A 7,077-nucleotide genomic window follows, 5' to 3' on the forward strand; every position below is an offset into this window, starting at 1 on the left:
ATCTTTTCTTAAATTTTATACAGACCCAGTGAAAGACACATACGTTACACACACATATATACACGTACACTCTCGTTACCAATTTTCTGTATTTGTTCTTACACTGTTATAAAGAACTACCTGAGACTGCGTAATTTAGAAAGAAAAGAGGTTTAATTGACTCACAGTTCCACAGGCTATACAGGAGACTGTGGAGGCCTCAGGGAACTTATACAATTATGGCGGAAGGCGAAGGGGAAGCAAGCACGCCTTTGCATGGTGGCAAGAGAAAGAGAGAGACAGAGAGAAGGGGAAAGTGCTACACAGTTTCAAACAACCAGATCTCTAGAGAACTCTCTCAAAGGACAGCACTAGGGGGATGGTCCTAAATCATCAGAAACCACCCCCATAATCCAATCACCTCCCACCAGGCCCCACCTCCAACACTGAGGATCACAATTCAACATGAGATTTGGGTGGGGACACAGAGCCAAGCATATCATATACCTTACTTCACAAAAATGAAATCATACTATAATATTCTATAATACTAGCTTTGTAATTAATGTTATTATATTCATGGCTAGTGTCCTAGGAAAAAATGCTATGTTATAGGGAATGCATATTTTATAATGGACAAATTACTTTTACATAGGTTATATTAATTTAGATTAGGAGATTTCCAGGTTGCCAAACACTCCTGCTAGCATTGGATGCTATCTTCTTAAATCTCCCCATTTCCACTGGCAAAAATTATAAAGGTTTAAACTTTTTAGGTAGCCAAATCTGTGAGACTTTCCTTTACTAATTCTGGGTTTCCAATTTTACTTAGAAAGCCTTCCCCTCACCCTGCATCAAACAGTTGTAAAGTATTATCCTATCTGTATGTATTAATATTTTAAAAGATACATTGCTTACATTGAGTCTTAATATTTTGTTTTATGTATGTTGAGAGATTATAAATTCACTTAAATGACTTCTGAATTCACAACTAGTCGTAATACCTGACAGAGCAGGAGCATTGCCATCTTGGACAAGCCTCTCATTCTAAAGTTCACCTTAATAAAAAAGTCGCCTAAATCCAAAGGGCATCAGCATAATGGCTAAGGTCGGGATAACCATAAACCACAAGTAAAATCTCCAACCAGAAACATTCCAAACTCCTCCCTGACCAGAGACATACTAGCCCCCAGATAACCCCCCACCGGCCGGGAAGACGCCAGCCTTGAGATAACCCTGCTCCAAGCCAGAAAGATGTCTGCCCCAAGATAACCTCCCCTCTCCCCAGAGACATTCCAACCCTGTGACAAAACTTCTCCCTCACACAGAGACATTCCAACCCTGTGATAAAACTTCTCCCTCACACAGAAACATTCCAAGCTTCTAATAAGCCCCCTCACCCTAAAACCAATATAAACGCTTAGTCTGTAAGAGAAAGTGCTCCTGACTGAAACTGGCCAGAAGCCCCTCTCATTTTTTATTTAAAGTAAACCTGTCTTTAACTTCCAGCTGTGTTTTGTGTTTCTTTCCTCTTTAACTCTTACAATACCATTTACTGAACCATACATGGTCCTTTTTGATGTAAGAGTTAAAAAGAAATTGTTTAGGCAGATAGGGTAAGGAAGTCCTCAGTAAGGTTTTCCTTTTAATGAAAAGCAGTCCCCAAATCATTTCTTTTCTAACAAACAGCAGCCTTTAAAATCGATCTGCAGACACAGATAAGCAAGCTGGAAACTTGCACGGGTGAATACCAGTAGCTGTGCCAATAGGAGAAGGCTACCTGGGGGCTAGGCATGTTCAACCTGGTGGCTCCATCTTCTCTTTTGTCAACCACATGTACAGTAAGGAGCAGGCAACATGGCGCCTGCCAGATAGATTCCATCTGCATAATAAAAGATTAGGATTGGGTGGTCAGCTTCTTCCTGTGCTATGTAAATGGCACACCTAGTCTAGCCAATCTGTGGGCCCTGTGTAAATCAGATACCGCCTCCTCAAGCTCCTCTATAAAACCCCATGCATTTCAGTACTGAACCGGAAGATCCACTGAAGGCCCACTCTCTCTCTGTAGGAGAAAGAGCTATTCTCTTTTTGCTTTCTGTTGCCTGTTAAACCTCTGCTCTTTTTGTTTTTTTTTCTTTTTTGAGACAGAGACTCACTCTGTAGCCCAAGCTGGAGTACAGTGGTGCAATCTTGGCTCACCGCAACCTCTGCCTCCTGGGCTCAAGCGATTCTTGTGCCTTAGCCTCCAAGTAGCTGGGACTACACGCTACATTTTAGTTTTGTTCCCTCACTTTGCTTTTGTGTCCCCTTTTCTCTCTGTCTCCTCTGTCATCTCTCCCGTTACCTCATTTTCAGGGTGCATGTGTCTGTACACTCATACACAGTTCCTGTATCTCATGATGGTAGGGTGGGGTGCCTTTGTCTTTGTCTCTGTAACTTTCTGAATGTTTATGTTTTTTTCTGTTACTGACTCTAATTTTCTCCATTTTTCTCTTTCTCTCCTTCTGTCTCTTTCCAGATAAATGAAATGCTACCTGAAGTTTACTATTGTCTGTTACAGCAACATCCAAAGGACAAACCAAGAAACTAAGTATTCCACAACACAGTCACTGAAACATAAACCCAACCACTGCATTCATAACTCTGAAGGCAGCCCTGCTCTTGACCACATAGATCCTTTATGCTTTTATCATCACAACTTTGGAGAACAACTTCAACTACTGTTTTGAAAAAGTGTTAATGCATTGATTATTAATAGAGATTTGGGGCAAAAAACACTTACCTCTTCATCATTTTTGCCTCCTCCTTACTGGAAATAGAATTGGGACCAGCATTTAACAACAGGTAGAAAAAGGGAATATTCCTGGCTCAGACTTCCCAGATACCATTCAGACAATCTTGAAGAGATTTGGGAAGTCTCAATACCTCACAGTTTTTAGAGTTTTGACAGAGCAGAGACCTATTTTTCAGTGTGAAATCAAGGCCAAATAGCCCGGTAAAGTAGATGATGGTAGAACTTGCATTTCATGTTCCTTCTTTGTGGAAAGGATGAAAAACCATCAGTGATAATTTCCAGTCTCAGTTGCAGGGAGGGGTCTGGACATGAATCAGGTCCTGCTGATGAGAAGCACTTGAAGAGTGGGGAGGCAGAAGAAGAGGGGGTTGTCTTCCTGACAAGCATGCTCTGGCTGCAGGTTGACATGGCCGGCCTCAGCCTTTCCTTTTCTAGGCTCCGACTTTGTGGGTATGAGGCTTTCAGGGATGCCGCCGCAGCAGTGGGAGCAGCAGCTCCAAAATTCTGAATGCTAGCTAACTAGTGTGACTTTGATGCAGTAGTGGCTGCCTGACTTTAGTTTGTTCCATATGCTTGGGACAGGCCTGCTTTCTACCCATTGTACCAGTCCTCTTCACTCTAAAACCTGCTCTTAGTGGCCCTGCTCTGTTGCCTGCCACTGCTGCCTGGCCCGAGTGGTTCTCTGCACTGTAAAGACAGATTCCAGACGCTGGGAACTCATGCCTCAGACGCTATGTCCAGCAAAGGCTCTGTGGTTCTGGCCTACAGTGGCGGCCTGCACATCTCCTGCATCCTCGTGTGGCTGAAGGAACAAGGCTATGATGTCATTGCCTACCTGGCCAACACTGGCCAGAAGGAAGACTTCAAGGAAACCAGGAAGGCGGCATTGAAACTTGGGGCCAAAAAGGTGTTCATTGAGGACGTCAGCAGGGAGTTTTTGGAGGAGTTCATCTGACCAGCCACCCAGTCCAGCACACTGTATGAGGACCACTGCCTCCTGGGCACTTCTCTCACCAGGCCCTACATCGCCCGCAAACAAGTGGAAATCGCCCACTGGGAGGGGCCAAGTGTGTGTCCCATTGCGCCACGGGAAAGGTGAGCGATCAGGTCCAGTTTGAGCTCACCCGCTACTCACCAGCCCCCCAGATAAAGGTCATTGCTCCCTGGAGGATGCCCGAGTTCTATAACTGGTTCAAGGGCCGCAGTGACCTGATGGAATACACAAAGCACCATGGGATTCCCATCATGGTCGCTCCCAAGAACCCGTGGAGCATGGACAAGAACCTCATGCATGTCAGCTAGGAGGCTGGAATCCTGGAGAACCCCAAGAACCAAAAGCCTCCAGGTCTCTACACGAAGACCCAGGACCCGGCCAAAGCCCCCAACACCCCTGACATTCTCGAGATCTAGTTAAAAAAGGGGTCGCCGTGAAGGTGACTGACGTCAAGGATGGCTCCACCTACCAGACCTCCTTGGAGTTCTTCATGTACCCGAAGTCATGGGCAAGCACGGCGTGGGCCGTATTGACATTGTGGGGAATCGCTTCATTGGAATGCAGTCTCAAGGTATCTAGGAGGCCCCAGCAGGCACCATCCTTTACCACACTCGTTTAGATATCGTGGCCTTCACCATGGACTGGGAAGTACACAAAATCAAACAAGGCCTGGGCTTGAAATTTGCTAAGCTGGTGTATACCGGTTTCTGGCACAGAACTGAGTGTGAATTTGTCCGCCACCGCATCGCCAAGTCCCAGGAGCCAGTGGGAGGGAAAGTGCAGGTGTCTGTCTTCAAGGGCCAGGTGTACGTCCTCGGCCGGGTGTCCCCACTGTCTCTCTACAATGAGAAGCTGGTGAGCATGAACATGCAGGGTGATTATGAGGCAATTGATGCCACCGGGTTCATCAACATCAATTCCCTCAGGCTGAAGGAATATCATCGTCTCCAGAGCAAGGTCACTGCCAAATAGCCCCCTGTACAATGAGGAGGTGGGGCCTCCTCAATATGCAGCACCCCTAAGTACAGGTGCTAGTTGTTGTGATAGTTTGTAATTGTGACTTGTTCCTCCCAGCTGGCAGCGTAGTGGGGCTACCAGGCCCCAGCTTTGTTCTCTGGTCCCCCTGAAGCCTGCAGATGTCATCATTGAAGGGAAGGGTGTGGGGCAGCTGCGGTGGGGAGCTATAAAATGACAAAAGATAACCGCCCCCCCCCAAAAAAAACAACTGCTCTTAGTTTGGACAGTAAACTTAGTAACCCTATCTCTAATTCTTCCAATAATTTTGTAAGTACCTAATTACCTGCATTTAAATTCTTTCTGTTTGAAACGCCTAGAGTAGTTACTGTTTCCTTTATTGAATGCCAGCTGATGTCAAACACAGACAAAACCAGATGGTGGTTAAAGGTGATAAAGACAGATTTTATTCAGTACTAACTCTCGTAATAGGGGAGACTAGCCAATGTAACCTGACCTCAACTCTGCTGTAACGAAAGGTGGGAGACTTTTTAAATATTGGGGTGTGCTGAAGGAAAAACACTGACGAGTATGGGGCATTTGGTCTGTGTCACTAGGCTATCTAGGTTTGCTACTTGGTGCTTATCTGGAGGAGAAACAAACTTCTTGCATTTTTATTACAGGAGAAGTTGTGCAAGCTGGAGCAAGGGGCTGCAGATGTTAGACCCTTACCTTCACACGGAGAGGAAGAGTTATCTCCCTAATGCTTGCATTTCAGAGAGAGGGCTCCCAGGTCCTTGAGGAGACAGTTGTGCGTGGTAGAAGATTTATGTCTCGAGGGCAGAGAAAGGATTTATAATTGCAAGCTTTCGCAGGCATTTTAAGAGGGAGCTGAGGTCATAGTAGGAACAAAATCTTAATCTGCTAGAAGTCATACTAGGGTTTGGTCAAGAACAGAGTCTTTGTCATGAATGTACCTGAGATCATGAGATTTTGCTTGAATTACTTTGGGAATATACCATAGCTCACAAGGCATGGTATATAGAACTTGATTTGAGCAGTCATCTTTTTTGAAAATGACTACCAGAGGATCAGTGTGACCCAATTTCCAAGACCAAGAGGCACCTGGAGTGAGAAGTGTTGGTGTACATATTTACGAATCTAAAACAGTCTTTTCCTTTTGTATTGCTAGGAATAGCCTTTTCTATTTGTAATAAAAACAGCTGTTCTTTTTCTATTGGGTTTTGAAAAGATATTTACTTTAATCTCTTTTTTCATTTTGAGACGGAGTCTTGCTCTGTCACCCAGGTTGGAGTGCAGTGGTACAATATCGGCTCACTGCAACCCCCACCTCCCTGGTTCAAGCGATTCTCTTACTTTAGCCTCCCGCGTAGCTGGGATTACAGGCACGTGCCACCATACCTGGCTGATTTTTGTATTTTTAGTAGTGATGGGGTTTCACCATGTTGGCCAGGCTGATCTCAAACTCCTGGCCTCAAGTGATCCGCCTGCCTCGGCCTCCCAAAGTGTTGGGATTACAGGCGTGAGCCACTGCGCTAGCCTACTTTAATCTTTATCACCTCAATTTCTACTCATCCACATCCATTCCAACCAAGTAGAGAGGCAGTAAAGAATGATTAAAATATTATAGCTTGTGAATATAATGCAGACTGTGTGGGATCTTGTTTGTGACCTGAACTTTGAAAAGGGGCCTAAGGCACTGCTGTTCCTGTGACCAAGCCTCCACATTAAGCTTCCTGGCATTCTTTCTGAGTCTGGCCTGCTGGGGATTGCCAATTCTGTGTGCGTTTCTGATCAACCGTCAATATTTCAAGGCTAAGAATTTTGGGATAGAGGTGATGCATATTCCAAATCTCTAAATCATTTCCACTCAATACTCTTTATTATAAGTGGAAGAATTTATTTGTTCTCTGAAAGAGGCACAAAGCACATTTGATTATACCACTTTGCCTGACACTTGATTTATTTTACCAGTAGATCTGTTTTTAAAAATAGAAAGCAAATTATTATGCCTGAGTGACTTCAAAGCCTTCGCATCATTCCAATTAGCAACCATGTTGCTCCCATGGAGGAGAGAGAGGGGCTGAGGGTATGTGGGAGTGAAAAGGAGACAGGTAGGAGGGGAGAAGGAGTCAAAGAAATGACAAGGAAGGGCAAGTTGCCAGGAGCTCAATGGTTTGAAATTCTAGCCTGCATGCATTCCTTATTGTAGTTCCTCAACTAAATGAAAGCTTGCTTGTCTTGGAAAGAAAATTAAGAAGATTACAGTATGAAGGTACCAAGTAAAAGATCAGACACATTCCAAGGTGACTGGACTAGAATCTACAGAAAATAT

At 44.6% G+C, this 7,077-nt stretch overlaps 1 pseudogene; it reads left to right on the forward strand.

Annotated features, from left to right (window-relative positions):
- Positions 1-2,147: 2,147 nt before the first annotated feature.
- LOC101019779 lies at positions 2,148-6,046 on the forward strand (annotated as a pseudogene).
- The last annotated feature ends 1,031 nt before the right edge of the window (positions 6,047-7,077 follow it).

This window comes from Papio anubis, chromosome 9, assembly GCF_008728515.1.
Source record: "Papio anubis isolate 15944 chromosome 9, Panubis1.0, whole genome shotgun sequence".
Taxonomy (NCBI): domain Eukaryota; kingdom Metazoa; phylum Chordata; class Mammalia; order Primates; family Cercopithecidae; genus Papio; species Papio anubis.